This window comes from Choloepus didactylus, chromosome 7, assembly GCF_015220235.1.
Source record: "Choloepus didactylus isolate mChoDid1 chromosome 7, mChoDid1.pri, whole genome shotgun sequence".
Taxonomy (NCBI): domain Eukaryota; kingdom Metazoa; phylum Chordata; class Mammalia; order Pilosa; family Megalonychidae; genus Choloepus; species Choloepus didactylus.
The window spans coordinates 148,633,035-148,649,514 of NC_051313.1; the positions used below are offsets into that span (position 1 = coordinate 148,633,035).

Sequence of the window (16,480 nt, forward strand, 5' to 3'; positions counted from 1 at the left end):
AGAGCCTCAGCTTTCCCATGGTTTCTGCTTCCTAATAACTTCTAGCCAATCACTAACATGATACATCTTATGGATTCTCTCAGAGTCTGAACCATATTCTCAAAAGGAAGTATGTAGTAGGACCAGTTCATCTCTTTAAACCAGGCCTTTGTTTTAGGTGACTGCCCAGCCTCTGGACTGGGTGTCATAGGAGCTGATGCTTGCCTCTGAAACAAAATGTGATCAGGTAGGGTCTCCCTACCTGTAATTGTTCAATCTAGTACAATGTCATTTAGTAGACAGGACTACTTAAGCCTCTCAGGCAATGGCTATCTAAATGTTAGAAACCTGCATAGAAATGGTACTCATCCTATGCACTTGAGAGGACATGCCAATGAGGTCATAGCCGCCCAGTCTAGTGGTTAAAAGAAACTTTCATGAGACAGTGTATTAGTTTCTTAAGCTGCCAAAATAAATACCATGCAATGTGTAGACTTAACAACAGGAATTTATTGGCTTGTGGTGTTGAGATTTTTGAGTCCAAAATCAAAGCATCAACAAGGCACTTTCTCCACAAAGACTGTGGCATTCTGGGGCTGGCTGCCAGCAATACTTGGTCCTTGACTTCTCCATGGCAATGCACATGGGCAGCGTCTTCTCCTTTCTGTTCCAGGTTCCATTCACTTCCACTTCTGGCTGCTCCCCCATGACTTCCTTTTCCATGTCCAGTTTCCCTTGCTTACAGGGAATTCAGCCATATTGGATTAATGCCCACCTTCCCTCAGCTTAGGTGCACTTTGATAACCCCTTCAAAAGTCTTGTTTACAAATGGGTTCACACCCACAGACCAGGCGTTGGGACCTGAACATGCCTTTTGTGGGGTGCATGATTCAGTCCCCAACAGAGGACATGGTTTTACTTAATGACTTTGGCTTTGGAAGGTAAACACTATAACCACTAGACAAACTGATGGAAATTTTTACAAAAATTAACCGAATATATAACAACAAATACTTAACCATGTCTATCAAGGGTAAGCACTAAGTGTGCATGTGAATAAATGGAAACCAATCATTTTGACCACAGTCTGAGAGAAGATATTTTGTCATCTAAATGGCTTCAGAATAAACAAGGACAGGAAATCAGCTCACAGTTCACACACTGTGCTAGAAGACCTGAAAGAGTGTGTAACCTTGACTCATCACCCAGCCTCTCTGTATTTCAGGTTTCTTGTTTGTAAAATTAGGCTATTAGAGTAAATAATCTGTAATGACCCTTCCATTTCTAAAATTCCATTTGGAAATGATTTCTGATCCCAGTGATGAAATCTACAGATGAGACCAAGTATGGCCTAGTGAATTAATGCCAGTCACACAATGGGAAACTGCAAGAACTTCCAAGGCTGTGTCCAGTAGGCAGAAAATTGGAAATGAATTTCAGCGTGAGCAACTATAAGATAATATACATTTAGGAAACAGCTGTTCAAATTATACTCCAAGGATATGTCTTAGAGCTAAATTTATTATTCTGAATATAAATGTATTGTCCAAAGAAATCTGGTAATCATTTTATACTGTTTCCTAAAATCATGAACCTAAGATCTGAGATTCCCACTAGGATCCTCTCCTAAAATAAATCTGTTATAAAATCCATCCTCCTTTTGTATTAAGGCTGTGTCTTACAGATTTCATGGATATCTGCTTCTCCCCTCTCTGATCTTAGCAGCAATTTGTTATTGATGGCAAATGAACAATAATAACATCCACTGACCACTTGTGTTTGCCACTGCTATTTTATGTCTTTACATCTGTATTAGTTTCCCGGCTGCTAAAACAAACTCCAAACAGTGGGTTGGCATGACAACAGGAATTGATTGGCTCACAGTTTCAAAGGCTAGAAGGCTTGCTTCCTCCCAGGGTCCACAGTCATTAGGGCTCCTTGGCTTTTCCTGTCACATGGCAATACACATGGCATCGTCATCTTTCCCTTCAGGGTTCTGTTTATTTCCTACTTCTGGCTGCTTCAGGTGCCTTTTCTCTCTGTGGCCTTCTCCATAAGGCCTCCAGTTATAGGATTAATACCCATCCTGATTCAGATGGGTCACACCTTAACTGAAGTAACCTCATTAAAAGGGCCTATTTGCAGTAGGTCTGCACCCACCAGAATGGATTAAGATTAAAAACGTGTTTCTGGGGTAGTAACTCCAAACCACCACAGCACCACTTACTGCAGTTATTTTTGTCAAGAGCCCTGTGAAATGGGTCCTATTTTTATTGCCCAATGAGGAAACTGAGGCACAGACAGGTCAAGTAATCTCTTAAAAGTTACACTGCTGTTAAGTGGCAGAGTTTCTTAGAATTGTAGTTCCTGGATAAGCAATCAAAAGCAAACTAGTGCAAATTTTGAAACCACCTTGAAACTGCAATGCCAAAAAGATAATAATTGCAATAATTAAATAAAAATTTTTAACAACCCAGGCCCTGTCTACCTCCCCAGTCTCCTTCCCAACCAGTCCCACACATACATCCTGTGCACCTTCATAATTATTTGCAGTTTCTCAAAATACCATGCTCTCTCGGGCTTCCATGCACTATTTGCCATGCCCTTTATCATACTTGCTAGAGTTCCTTCTCCTCCATTGAGACTCAGCTCAATCACAACCTTCTCTGGACAGAGTTTTCCTGATTCTTTCCATTCCATAGCCCCTGCTCCCACCCCCACCCAAACAGGTCCTGTTCTGTCGTCTTTTATTTCACTACTTCAGTATGTTAAGGTTTCTTTGCTAAGTACTGTACCAGGCCCTGGGGTTACAAAAATGAGAGATTTGGTGTCAATAAGGCACCTGCCATCAGTGGCCTTCCAGACCTGTGCAGGACAAAGGGCGTAGAACCAAAGCAGCTTCCTGCAAGAGATGGCATCGAGTCAAAAGCATGAAGCAGCATGGTGTGCTCAGATAACTATAAACAGTTTAATATTGCTGGAGAGTTAAATGTGACCTAGGGAGTGGCAAAGGATGAGACTGAGAGGTTGGAGAGGAGAGGGCCAGATGTTCAAGAGCCTTACAGATCATGCTAAAGAAGCTGAACTTTATTCTTAGCGAAAAGGCAGCCCTAAAGAGCTTTGAGCCATAAAACAGCAGGGCCAGATTTGTCTTTTAGATAGATCACAGGGGCAGTAATGTAGAAGATAATTTTGAGGAGCTAGAAACAAGGACACCAAATGGGAGTTGATTTTACAAAAGTGCAGAGGAGAGATTAGGGCCCTAATGAGGGGAGAAATAGTGAAGGAGAGATAATTAGAGAGTCATAATAATTAGAAAGTAAAATTGCCAGAACTTCATGAATGTGAACGAAGTGTAAATTTCCCCTGGGACATTCAACAGAGGTAGCCAACTACAGGAGTCTAAAGTTTAGGGGCTCCGTGCCTAAAAAACATCAGCAGTGGACTAGTCATTGCTACTCATTTGTTGTGTGACGCTGGGCGAGTCACTTGACCACTTAGTTCTGTAGTTTCTGAATCTGTAAAATGGAGATAATAAATGTCTTTGTCATGGAATGGTGAAATATAAATGAATTAATATGTCAAGTGCTTAGAATAGTGCCTGGCACAGAGTAGGCACTCGGTAAGTGTTAGGTGTTATAAGTGGAATTAAAACCTTAATACTAGAAGAAATCTCCGGGAAGAATATTTAGGTCAGTGGTGGTTGCTACATCTGGGATGGGGGATGCTTCTGGCATCTGGTGGGTAGAGGCCTGTGATGCTGCTAAACATCTACAATGCACAGTATTACCCCTTTCCCCCCCAAAACACGCAAAGAATTATCTGACCCAAAATATCAATAGCGTTGAGGTTGAAAAATTCTACTTTATAATGAGAAGGGTAGTAGGCTAAGAATGTGATTCTAGGGGACACCAAAATTGAAGGGGTTAGCCAAAGAAGGAGAATGTGGTTCTCAGTCTTTTTGGACTCAAGAAGTGAAAAGAGGGACACTTTTTTGCCATTTTTACAAATCTCTTTAATGTCTGGCTTAATAGACAATTGTTGCTGACTACAGTCTGTTGCTTTACCACACATCATGTAGCCTCTGGGAAGCTCCGCTGTACACTCATGAAAGAATGAGAGTGGAAAACACAAATGTCATCTTGCTATTATGAAAATACTTTTGCCTCATGGATCCCCTGAAAGGGCTCATGAATCCTGACTGGTCTCTGGGCCTCACTTTAATAACTACTAGTCTAAGAAGCAGGAAAGGAAGCAGCAGAGAGACTAGTTTCATGGAAGTCAAGAGGGTCATATGTTTTAGGAAGGTGGATGTGGTCAGCAGGGTCACTTGCCCTAGGAAATCACAATAAGTGAAGAGGAAATGTGGTCCTTGGACTTGGCAATATGGAGATCTGATGGCCTTTTTCAGAGCAGTTATAGTGGAATGGTGGAGAGTGTAGAGGATTGAGAAGTGAGTGAGCTGATACACTGAGTGTAGACTGCTATTCCCACTTCAGGAATTTCGGTTAACAAAATACGGGAGAGTGGATAGTTGCTAGAGAGAGATCCCACAAAAGCTGAAAAGTAGTATGTTCAAGAGCACAGATGGTGGGATTGGCTTTGGACAGAAGGACGGTGTTCTAGTTTGCTAATACTGCCGAAATGCAGAACACCAGAGATGGATTGGCTTTTATAAAAGGGGGTTTATTTGGTTATACAGTTACAGTCTTAAGGCCATAAGTGTCCAAGTTAACATGTCAGCAGTCAGATACCTTCACTGGAGGATGGCCAGTGGTGTCTGGAAAACCTGTTAGCTGGGAAGGCACGTGGTTAGCGTCTGCTCCAGAGTTCTGGTTTCAAAATGGCTTTATCCCAGGACGTTCCTCTCTAGGCTGTAGTTCCTCAAAAATGTCACTCTTAGTTGCACTTGGGGTATTTGTCCTCTCTTAGCTTCTCCAGAGCAAGAGTCTGCTTTCAACAGCCGTCTTCAAACTGTCTCTCATCTGCAGCTCCTGTGCTTTCCTCATAGTGTCCCTCTTGGCTGTAGCAGCTTGCTCCTTCTGTCTGATCTTATATAGTGCTCCAGTAATTTAATTCAGACCACCCTGAATGGGCAGGCCAACACCTCCGTGGAAATTATCCAAACAGAGTCATCACCCACAGTTGGGTGGGGTGCATCTCCATGGGAACATTCAAAGAATTACAATCTAATTAACACTGATAGGTCTGCCCACACAAGATTACATCAAAGATAATGGCATTTGAGGGGACACAACGCTTCATTTCCATCAGTGGAGTGAAGGAAGTGAAGATAAATTGGGATGTAAGTAAAGAGGTGATTCTTGACATGCCTAACAGCCAATTTCCAGATAAAGTGGATGTCAAGGAAGCACCCCGTCTTGAAGTTTTTTCATTGCCCCGGCACACACTGTCAAAGTTGATGGTTTACTTGTCTCTGTAATTTGTTCCCTGATGACAGAAATTCTGCCATATCTCAGTATTCCAATTGCATAGCACGGTAATACCTATCTAGTACATGGTTGTAAATGTTTGTTAAAAGGCAAGAGTAAACTGTATTAAGAGATCAGTTTTATCAACCTGTCGATTAAAAAATACATTATTGCAAAACGTGAGAAAAGGCAGAAAAAAACCTGCCAAATTGCTTACCAAATTGAGTATCAGACCTCTTCAACTCTTCATCAAATATTTATATGTTTGATATATTTAATACACACTAAGTGGTGTGCTAGGAGCTGCAGATCTAAATGAGCTTGCCCATAAGAGGTAAGTATTATAAGAAATTTATCAATAAAAGTATAAATTAGAGGTTCTATAGAGGAGCTGGCCTCTAAGTGCTTCCTTAAAAAATAGATATCTTAGGAATGCTTTTGACTGCAAGTCATAGGAAACCCTTATACAGTGACTTAAGTAAATGGGGGTTCATTCTTCTCAAATAGGAAACATCTAGAGTCTATAGCCGCTAGAGTTGATTTAGCAGCTAGATGACATCAAAATACCTCACTGAGACTCATGCTTATGCCTGATGGTTGCAAATGGCTATTGAAACTTCAGGTATCCTGTGTTTATTCAAGTCAGGAAGAAGGAAGGACAACCCCAATCAGGAAACGGTCAACTTTCTAGTAGACTTCTAGTTATGACTCCTTGGCCAGAACTCTGTTGCATTCCCACCACTAGCTGGATAAGAGGCTGGAAAATTAGGATATAGCTTTCCTAATGTCTGTAGTGGGCAAAGGGAAAGAGAAAGGATGGGGAATGATTGTTGGGCCAGCCAACGGTTAGTGTCTGCCACAGATAAGAACCCTTGGAAATGGGGTGGAGCACTCCAGGCAAAGACATTAAGTAAAGTGTTAGGGAAACAAATTTCAAGGAACACTTAAGAACCAGATGTGGGTAATTGTGCCCGAAGCATTGGATGCCAGCGAGCTCATGGTTGACTCCTGGGTAAAACAGTTAGTGATAAATAGGTCTAAAACAAAGATGAGACATGTTCCAGTTTGCTAATGCTGCGGTTATGCAAAGTACCAGAAATGGATCGGCTTTTATAAAGGAGGTTTATTTGGTTACAAATTTACATTCTACAGCCATAAAAGTGCCCAAACCAAGGCATAAACATGAGTATACCTTCACTGGAGAAAGGCCCTTGGCATCCGGAAAACCTCTGTTAGCTTGGAAGGCACGTGTCTGGCATATCCTGATCCCAGGTTGCATTTCAAAACAGTGCTCTCCAAAATGTGTCTCTCAGCTGCAGCTCTGAGCTCCTTCTGTCTGAGCTCTTACAGGGCTTCAATAAACAAATCAAGACCCACCCTGAATGGGCAGGGCCACACTTCCACGGAAATAATCTAATCAAAAGTATTACCCACAGTTGGGTGGGTCACATCTCCATGGAAACATACTAATCCAAAGATTCCAACCTAATCAACACTAATACATCTGCCCCAACAAGATTGCATTAAAGAACATGGCGTTTGGGGGGACATAATACGTCCAAACCAGCACAAGGCACAGAGAATAAGTAGTTTCAAAGCTTCTCCGCTCCCAGTGTGGTGCTTTTTCCACAATTCCACACTGCCTCCCTAGTGAAAGACCTCTCACTTAAATATAAACTTCCTACAACCCAGGCAGCCTCTGAGTCGGCCTTCAAAAGTGTTGGAAACATCAACCCAAAGATAATTATTTTCACAGTTTCTCTCATTTCGGCTAAAGGAGCTAAACAGGCTCTCTAGTTTCATAAATGGTAAAATCACTAAGGATAAATAAATGTCAAGTTTTCACTTACTGCATACTGCACAGCTGAAGGAAATATTCACAAAGCTTACAAGTGTTTCAGTCCTAACAAGGAAGTAAATAATGACTCAAGTTTAGAAGTCTATTCTCTTTTTGTGCCATGGCAACTCTGTTTAATAAATGGCCAGCTGCAATCCAGACTGAATGGCAAGCTAAGGACTTAGAACCATGAGTTCCTGGAGAAAGCAGGGATAAGGCAGCCCTCTTATCAGAGGGTTGCCTTTCCCTGTTTCTCTGTCCATCATCACAGATCTTTTTACATTGGCCACCTCACCTGCCCCATGTACATCTGACCAAGAATGCGAATGTAAATAGTCACAACCCTAATGTGAATGGTATTAACACAAAGCACCCTTTGCTTTCTAAATCAGGACAGCTGCCCTGAAAACCTCCATGCCAAGTACTCTTCCATAGGGCAACAAATGGACAAATGAGTTTGTCCATAGTATTTCTTGAAACCCCATGATATTACTGCACTAAGGCCTAGGAGTAAATGGAATACAAATTCAAGATGGCACTGCTGTTCTTTTTTATTATTATTTTAATAATTCGATTTTATTGAGATATAGCCACATACCATGCTGTCATACCAAGCGTACAATCCATTGTTCACAGTACCACCATACAGTTGTGCATCCATCACCAAAATTAATTTTTGAACATTTTCATTACCACACACACAAAAGTAATAAGAATAAAAATTAAAGTGAAAAAGAACAATTGAAGTAAAAAAGAACACTGGGTGCTTTTTTTTTTTGCCCCTGTTTTTCTGCTATCCAACCATACACTGGATAAAGGGGAGTGTGGTCCATATGGCTTTCCCAATCACATTGTCACCCCTCATAAGCTACATTGTTATACAATTGTCTTCAAGATTCAGGGGTTCTGGATTGTAGTTTGATAGTTTCAGATATTTACTGCTAGCTATTGTAAGTCATTAGAACCTAAAAAGGGTTATCTATTTGTGCATACAAGTGCCCACCAGAGTGACCTCTCGGCTCCTTTTGGAGTCTCTCAGCCACTGAAACTTATTTCATTTCATTTCACATCCCCTTTTGGTCAAGAAGATGTTCTCCATCCCACAATGCCGGGTCCAGATTCCTCCTCGGGAGTCATATTCCACGTTGTCAAGGGTATTTACACCCCTGGGTGACAGATCCCTCGTAGTGGGGGAGGACAGTGATTCCATCTGCCAAGTTGACTTAGCTAGAGAGAGGGCCACATATGAGCAACAAAGAGGCATTCAGGAGCACTGCTGTTCTTAAGATTGTGGTCTGGTTGGGCATATGAAATGTACATACAAAGACACCTCAAGAAACTTACAGAGAAAACATGCAAATTGAAATAGTACCACAGCACTGGAGATTTGCAGAATGGAGTGGAGTTGAAAAGACAAATTTTCATAATGATGTTCTGGCTGACACATATAAGATTACATAAATAGCCTTGCAGTGATTATTTCAGGCCTCTAGGCCTAACCTCTGTTTCATTCTTACCTGTATGCACCTTGTCTCATTTAGAAACTTAAAATCCTAAATGTGGCCTTCATTTTAATAAATGTAACTCCAGTCTCCCCACTAGGAAAATCTTTGTTCTCAAAGTAAAGCCTGTCTTTGGAAATTCCATACTCTTGTTCTTTTTCATCATTTATCCCTTGATTGAATTCAGAGCTACAACAGGCATATCGCCTGGGACAGTTGCCACCTTAGTGAGCAGATACTGCATTTTGCCTGCTGGCATTCTTTACAAAATTATGAGAGAGTTTTTTTCTGGTTAAAAAAATAATCAGATTTCTCTTTTTTTAAAAGTCTTGAAATAATGCTTTTAATGCATATTTATTTTATGAAATATTGAGGAAACCATAGAATTCTCTTTTAGGCAGCCAAGTAAGATTTTGACGCACTGTGAAATGTTGAACAAATCGTACCCCTCTGAAAACTGTTTTAACGTTTTTTATCACAGGATATGCAAGAACACATAGAAGAAAGGGAAGAATAAAGGAAAAAAAGACTGCTTTGTTAAATGTTCTAAGTTCAAATGAGTGTTAATTTTTCAGAATTTATACTGTTTTGCACACAGATAGCCTGTAGCACTTTGTTAGAAAAAGCTGTTGTTACCTGACCCCTTCTACAATGACCCAAGGGCAACTGGATGCAATTATGAATTCATATGTGCCTAAAAACAGTTTCTTAGAATTGTGAGAGGTTGATTATTCATTATCACTGAATATGCTTGGAGCTTCCAAAAGCGTTTTTTTTTTTTCTTTTATCGTTGCAAAGTTCTGCCCTGTTGAATGATAATAATTTTGAAAAATAAACATGGTAAAGTTAACTTAGAGAAGAAAACACATAAAATACTCAGATTGAGTAAAATTCAGCAGCCTAAATTGAGGTGGGAGGGTAGAATACAGTATTATTTTTTACTCTAGATAGAAGGAAATATTTTTTAAAAATTATTAGATTTAAGAGTCATTGCTGATTTATTGACTTCAGTTTATGAGAGTTTCCAGATTGCACTTATTATATTTATACTTCACCTTGGCTCATAAAATGTTTTAAAAACTTATAAAAATATAAGCAATACAATGCAAAGATAATTGTTATAATTAAAAAATATTGGGAATCAGGGCAAAGGGAAAATAAAGGTAGAGAATATAAGGAAGTGACGAGTAAAGTTAGACCACAAAATGCAATTAAAATTAATAGGATTTCCTTAATCTATAATATCTTTAAATTATTCTATGGTGCAATAGGGTAATACTTTTTTTTTTTTTTAGCAAAGTATAATTACAAAGCATTCTGTTTGAAACTGCTATCAGGAGCATAGCAACTTGCCTGCCTCTTAATGATTCACATCAATAGCCATATGCATACTTTGTTGTGGATGAAAGGTACTTTTTATCATATTACTTCTCCTCTTTGCCCCATTCCTGATGCTCTGAATCCCACTTCCTCACATAATAGATTTTTACATATGCCCTAGCATTTATTTTCTTAATTAACTGATATACTTAGCCAATTTGGAAAAATCGCTACCATCAGAAACCAAATTAAGTTAAAGTAGATAAGTTTCATGAACTAAGCTGTGAGCTTCTGTATTCAACAAGATTCAGCTAAGTGCAGGTAGGTCCTCCTGGCTCTTGTCTCCAACAGTATCAGAAAGACGAATAGCAGCATTCTTGAACCTGATCTCCTCTACCTCCCCTATTTTTAGAGGCAGATTTAACATTTCAAGATCAAGATATAGTAATGATGACACTGTGACATCCTGATTATCTATGTGGCTTCATAGCAACTCAGAATTCTGTTTGACAGTAAAATAGTTATTTTAACTTAGACACATTGAGGTAAAAAACACCTCTCAGAAATTACCCTTCACAATTAATAAAAGAGAAACAAAAGTCTCAGAGACACGATGCTAGGATTTCTCTGCCATTTTCTACCCTGAAATTGTGACTCCTGAGCTAATTAGCCTTATTTATTATTTTCTTTATTATGAATGAATATCATGAGTGGGGCAATCTTGATTTAGAAAGATTTCTGGCCTTTAAATCAGGAAACCTTGGTTGAAATTTGAGTTGTGCAAGCTACATGCTCTCTGACTCTGGTATAAATCGTTCATTGTATTAACTATAAATTGAGAATACTAAAATTTCCTTATAAGACTTTAAAGATTAAATAAAATGATTTCAAAACTTAAGTCTTTGGCATATAGTAGATGCTCCAAAATCACTTCTGTTTTTCAACAGACACGATAAAATAACAGACAGTAAAATCGATACTATGTAGTTCTCTCTTACAGTGGTGGTCCACCTGCCCAGCTAGCAGTCATTTAACCATCGCATATAAGCTTTTTGGACAGTAATCCATGCCAAGTATTGATTAGCAGTCCAAAGAACTGTATCATTGGAATATGTACTTTAAATATAATGAGTTTTGTGCTTTTGTTCTGTAAGCATCTTTTGGGTGCATGCCATGTGCCAGGCCCATCATTCTTTGCCGGTGGTACAGAGAGAAACAAAACATGATCTCAGCCCAAAAGGAGCTTGCTCTTCATTGGCATAGACGAATGTATTCACTGAAAGTTTTACAATATGGTGGCAATGTACTGATAAAGAAATGAAAGCGGTATTATGAGAGCAGACAGGAGGGACAACTTAACCTTCCCTGAAAGAGAATTGGAGGGTTAAAAAGGCAGTGGTGGCTGACCTGAATTGTAAAGATTTAGTAGGGATTAGCTGGTGAGGGGAGGCAGGAGCAGGGGGACAGATGCAAAGAAACAGTGTAGTCGGTGTTGGGTACAAGGAACCAGCCGCAGTTTGGTGTTGCTGATGGAGATGTAGCGGTAGAAGATGAGGGTGGAGAGATGGGGAGACCATGGATCACAGCGAGCCTTGTGTGTCACGCTCGGGTGCTGGAATGAGGTCCTAGGCAGTGGAAGGCCACTCAGGTGTTGGAGGTAGACTTCACGCCAAATGGATAAGAGACTAAAGACCTGGAAGCCAGGTAGGAGGTAATTGCCTTAGTTTAGTTCAGTGATAATATGGTGGAGATAATGATAATAGTGATGGAGACACGGAGTGAGGGGGACTAGTTTTGAGATGTATTGATAAATAGAACCAGCTGGTCTTAGTGCTTGGATTGGATAGAAGATTGAATTGAAGATAATTCTTAATTTAGGAGAACACAATTGGAATAAGAAAAATCATTCCCAGTGAGGCAGAAGATATAGGGAGCAGTGCCAGCTCGGCATGAGGAAGATGTTTTCTGTGAGTACCTGACTGTGCCGTGATAGAACTGCATGAGAGGCATCTGGACGTTCCAGGTGCCATTTTTAAGCATTTCTTTGGATCTCAGGGTGAATTCAATCTGCTTATCTAACTATTCTTTCTACAATTATTATGGGTATCTTATATACCAGTGTTATTAATCTGCCATTTATTGTTCATCCATGGTCGATTAGTTCATTGTATATGTTCTCAGTGATTATTTGTTACATTTAATGGATGGCTGATATGCTATTAGTCTTTTGTCATTAATACATCCATATAGCCTTGTATTCTTTTGTTTCTGGGGTAATTTTTTGAGTGGGTTTAATACCCCCCTTTGGCCTTGTTTATGAAAAGTTACTTATATGACCAATTCATATAATTATGACTATTACTCTATAGCATAATTACTCATCTAATTAATGTCTTCATACATTTCTTTCTGCCTATGTACATTTTGAGAATAAATACGAAAATCTTTGCTATATAATTATCCCTCCCCCACATCTGATCCTTAGGAGTGATGTTGTTTTATTGAGAAATCACTTCTACGGGCAGAAGTATCTCTTAACTAAAATCCCCCTTGCCCTTGGCTCATCAAGAAGCTAAATTTAATGAGAACATAGCTCCTTACAGCCAGATTGGAGGCAGAAAAAGACATTGCTCCTCTGTCCTGTCCCAGTAGTCTCTTACTCATGCATTCTACAAATCTTTGTTGAGCACTTACTATGTCCTAGAGTCCTCATATCTGACTCTTCAGGCTAAGCAAGCAGTCAGCACTGCAATGGACCTTTAAACCTGTAGACATTGGGATAGTAAACCCAGCTTAGAGTAGCAACTTGGTACATTAGCCGCAAACCTGAAACTCTACAGAAGGAAATCCCCAGCCAGTGTATAACCATATTGGAGTAGGCCCTGGTTAGGTAGCCTTCTGGAAGTGGCATGGCTCACAGGGTCTGCCCACTCTGGGCCCAGAGTCCTGACCCCAGCCAGTCAGTCTGCAGTGCCAGCTTGGACCCCTCTCCTCTCTCCCTTTGCATATCTGAACGACTTCTTTCACTGAAGAATGTAAGTCTCTGAAAGGTATACCCAATACCCATACTACCCAGGTTTTTCTTGTTGGCCCTTTGCTCATTTCTCTTTTGACCCCTTCCCTGTAAATTCTTCACAATCAGTAGTTTTAGCCATCTTCTACCAGCCCTCTTCACTCCTTGGAGTGAGGTTGCTGACATGCAGGTGGAACATTTACTGAGTTGTGTGCCAGGCACTGGGCTGAGCTGGTAGGTGGATTAGTGGAGGTAGTACAGTGGTTCATCCAAGTTATAGAGCTACCAAGTTGCAGGTCTGTGATTCGAAGCCAGTCCTCCAAGTCCAAACCCTGTGCTATCTTAACCAGCCCTTCCACTCCCTTGTTTAAAATATGCCAGTGATTCCAGGGACTTTTGGAATGAAATCCATTCTTCTTAGCCACTCTTTCCTGCTCTGCCCTCTCTTCCCATCTGTCTTCCCATCAGCCATATCAAGCTGTTGGTGTTTTCCTCATAGCATCCTGTGGCTTCAGGCCTTTGAGTGCTCCCATATTCTCTATCCTGTGTTTGGCACACACTTTCAGCCCCTCATAGAGCAAGTTTCAACTCATTCTTCAAAATCTAGCAAGTAGGCCAACTCTGGAAAAGCTCCCTGAAACCTCCCAACCCCACCTTGCTCCCTGTGGTGGTTAGTTTCATGTGTCACCTTGGCCAGGTGATGGTGCCCAGCTGTCTGGTCAAGCAAGCACTGGCCTAACCATTACTGCAAGGACATTTTGTGGACTTAAATCATCAGTACGTTGATTGCATCAGTGGCCAATTATCTCTGCAGTCGGCCAAGGGAAGTGCCTTCCGCAGTGAGTGACATATAATATAATTGGTGAAAGGCTTTTAAGGGGGAGGTGATTGCTTCAGTAGTCAGAAGAAAGAACTTTCATCTCTACTTCAGCCAGCCAGCCTCTCCTGGGAAATTCATTGAAGACATTTGTCATAGTGCAAGCTCACAGTCTGCCCTATGGAATTTGGACATGTGAATCCCCACAGTTGCATGAGACACCTTTATAAAATCTCTTATTATTTACAATATCTCCTATTGGTTCTGTTTCCCTAGAGAACCCTGACTAATACACTCCCTTATTGAAAAAAGAAAGAAAGGAAAAAGAAGAAAACTTAAGTTGCTTCTTATTGTTCTTGGGATAAAGTCCAAAATCCTTACATGGCCCACAAGGGGTGGGATTTCACTCTGCCTTTCCAGCCTTAGCAGGAAATGTATGTCTGTGTAACTGTTTACAAATAAGTAGGATAAACTACCAAGGGTGACCATATCCAGGACCCAAACAGTCATATGATTTTGTTTGCCTTCCTTCCTCTTCACCTATCTGAATCCAGAGGAATCCCATCGAATTTTAAGATAGGATTTGCTTTTCCCAAAGCAAATTTTCATCCATCCTTTTTTTCAGAGGCTCACCTATTATATTAAAAAGGTCTTCCTGCATATGAAATCAGCATGCTTTATTCCTTCTTGGGATCAGTGTGATGTTATGTATAGGCAAAGAGCAAACACATCATCCCACAGTAATAGGATGGTTTTTTCCAAGCTGCCTCCCCATGCTTGGAGAAGACCCCCAGCAGGGTTTATGCAGCACCAGCAGGAACCAGAAGCATGGCCCCCCTCACCTGCCCCACCTACCTCCTTACCCCATCCAGCTCTTTTCAGAATATTCCCATACTCCCTTAGCTGCCCCGCCTACTGCGGCTGGGGCTGCACATTCAGCACAGACTGACTCTCTGCCGGCCGGCCTGTCCTTGGTCCCTCCATTGCCATGGCCTTGTGGGAAGGTGGGCATAGCCATAGCAGGGCCCAAGGCACCATCCCAGGTTGGGACTGTTTCTCCCAGCATTCTGGCTGAGGGTGCAGAAGGCTCCACACAGGCATCCCTCCCTCGTCTTTCCCAGCATTTCTGCTCTTCAACTCAGCCAGATGATCCCATGCCCTGTGATCTTCAGATGTGGTCTCTACCCTAAAGGAAGAGCAGGATTGTGGGTAAGCATAGCCTATCACAGTGCTATCATATCAGTAGCATTTTTAAGATGTAGAGTAAATTCAGGAAGTGAGATGTGTTGGAAACGGCATTTCTTAAAAAGCTTTCTCTTTTCCCTTTTAAAAATAAAAACACAAGGAAAAATGACCCCCAAGTATTGCTCAGATGATGAGCGGAATTTGGGATGGAGGGTATAAAGAAACATCCTTGAAAATGGCAATTATGGGGATGTTGTTTTACTAAGTTGCAGCCATCTGTTTCACAGAGTTGAATTTTCAAAGGTCAGAAGAACCACTGTGTAAGATAATATACGGAAAAAATAAGCCTTTTTGCTTTAATTAAAAATAACCAAAATGCAAGAAACTTCTTGTTTCATAATCTCTACTACAGTTATATACAGTTCATCTGCTAGCAGCAATAGTATTATTTCCATGGTAATTAACTGTAATCCACAATCATTTGAAAATCCTCATGTATTTCAGGTATATAATTATTTCTCAGGAAATGGTTTCCCTGCATTCTTGTAAACCGAAGGGAATTAGAGAGAATCCAGTGTTGATTTTCACTGTATCCTCCTTTTTTTCCTCCTCTTTGCTAAGAAAATGTTATTACTTTTCAGTGCAGCCTGTTGTTGTTTTGCAGTTCCTTTATATTTGCATTTGCCAACCTGGAGAAAATGTTTTCAGAATCCTGGAACCTAAGAAAACAGAATCTGGTTGATTTATTTCCTATTCTTGTAGTCTTTAACATCTGCAAGAGAAAGGGAACTGAGGGCAGCAGGATTTGAAAACAGTGTTCTTTGCACCTGGGCCATGAATATCTCTGGACTTTTGACTGTCTGACTCGCTAGCAGAGCAGTAGGAGGAGAAGAAACCCAAGGCTGGAGGGAGAGGCCCAAGTCAAGGGTGGTCAGAGCAGACATTTGGAGGAACTTAGCAGAGTCTGCCCTTGAAGGAGTTGTTATCCCCTACTATATTTTGAATTCTTTAAGGGCAGGAATTATGTCGTGTTAATGTTTTGTTAATCTCCCACTGGCTTTGCCTATACTAGGCCCTCTAATAAAAAGTGTAAGCAAACCATCAAATTATTAATCGAGAGAATTTGCGTGCAAAGCCTTTGTGCTGTGTAAAGCACTTACAAATTAAAGTGGTGTTAATATTTCAGGTTATTTGTGTATTTGGTTGTGCTTATTTAGATCGAAGTAATCGTATTTTATGGTTTTTCTGAAGAAGATGGAGGGCTCTATGAGAGCCTCAGTATTTCTGAGTCAGACCAATGTCATATCTTATAGTGTGCCAGTTGTCTGACACCAGCGCGGTAGCTTCCGCTTATACCCTATGCCTGTTCCATTTTGCTCTTTCCAGTCCTTGTGG

The 16,480-nt window shown here is 40.7% G+C and overlaps 1 protein-coding gene across 4 annotated transcripts in view; it reads left to right on the top strand.

Moving 5' to 3' along the window:
- LYRM4 (LYR motif containing 4) overlaps positions 1 to 16,480 on the top strand; it is a 144,973-nt gene that overhangs the window by 1,380 nt on the left and 127,113 nt on the right. The gene's annotated exons all lie outside the window — the stretch shown is intronic.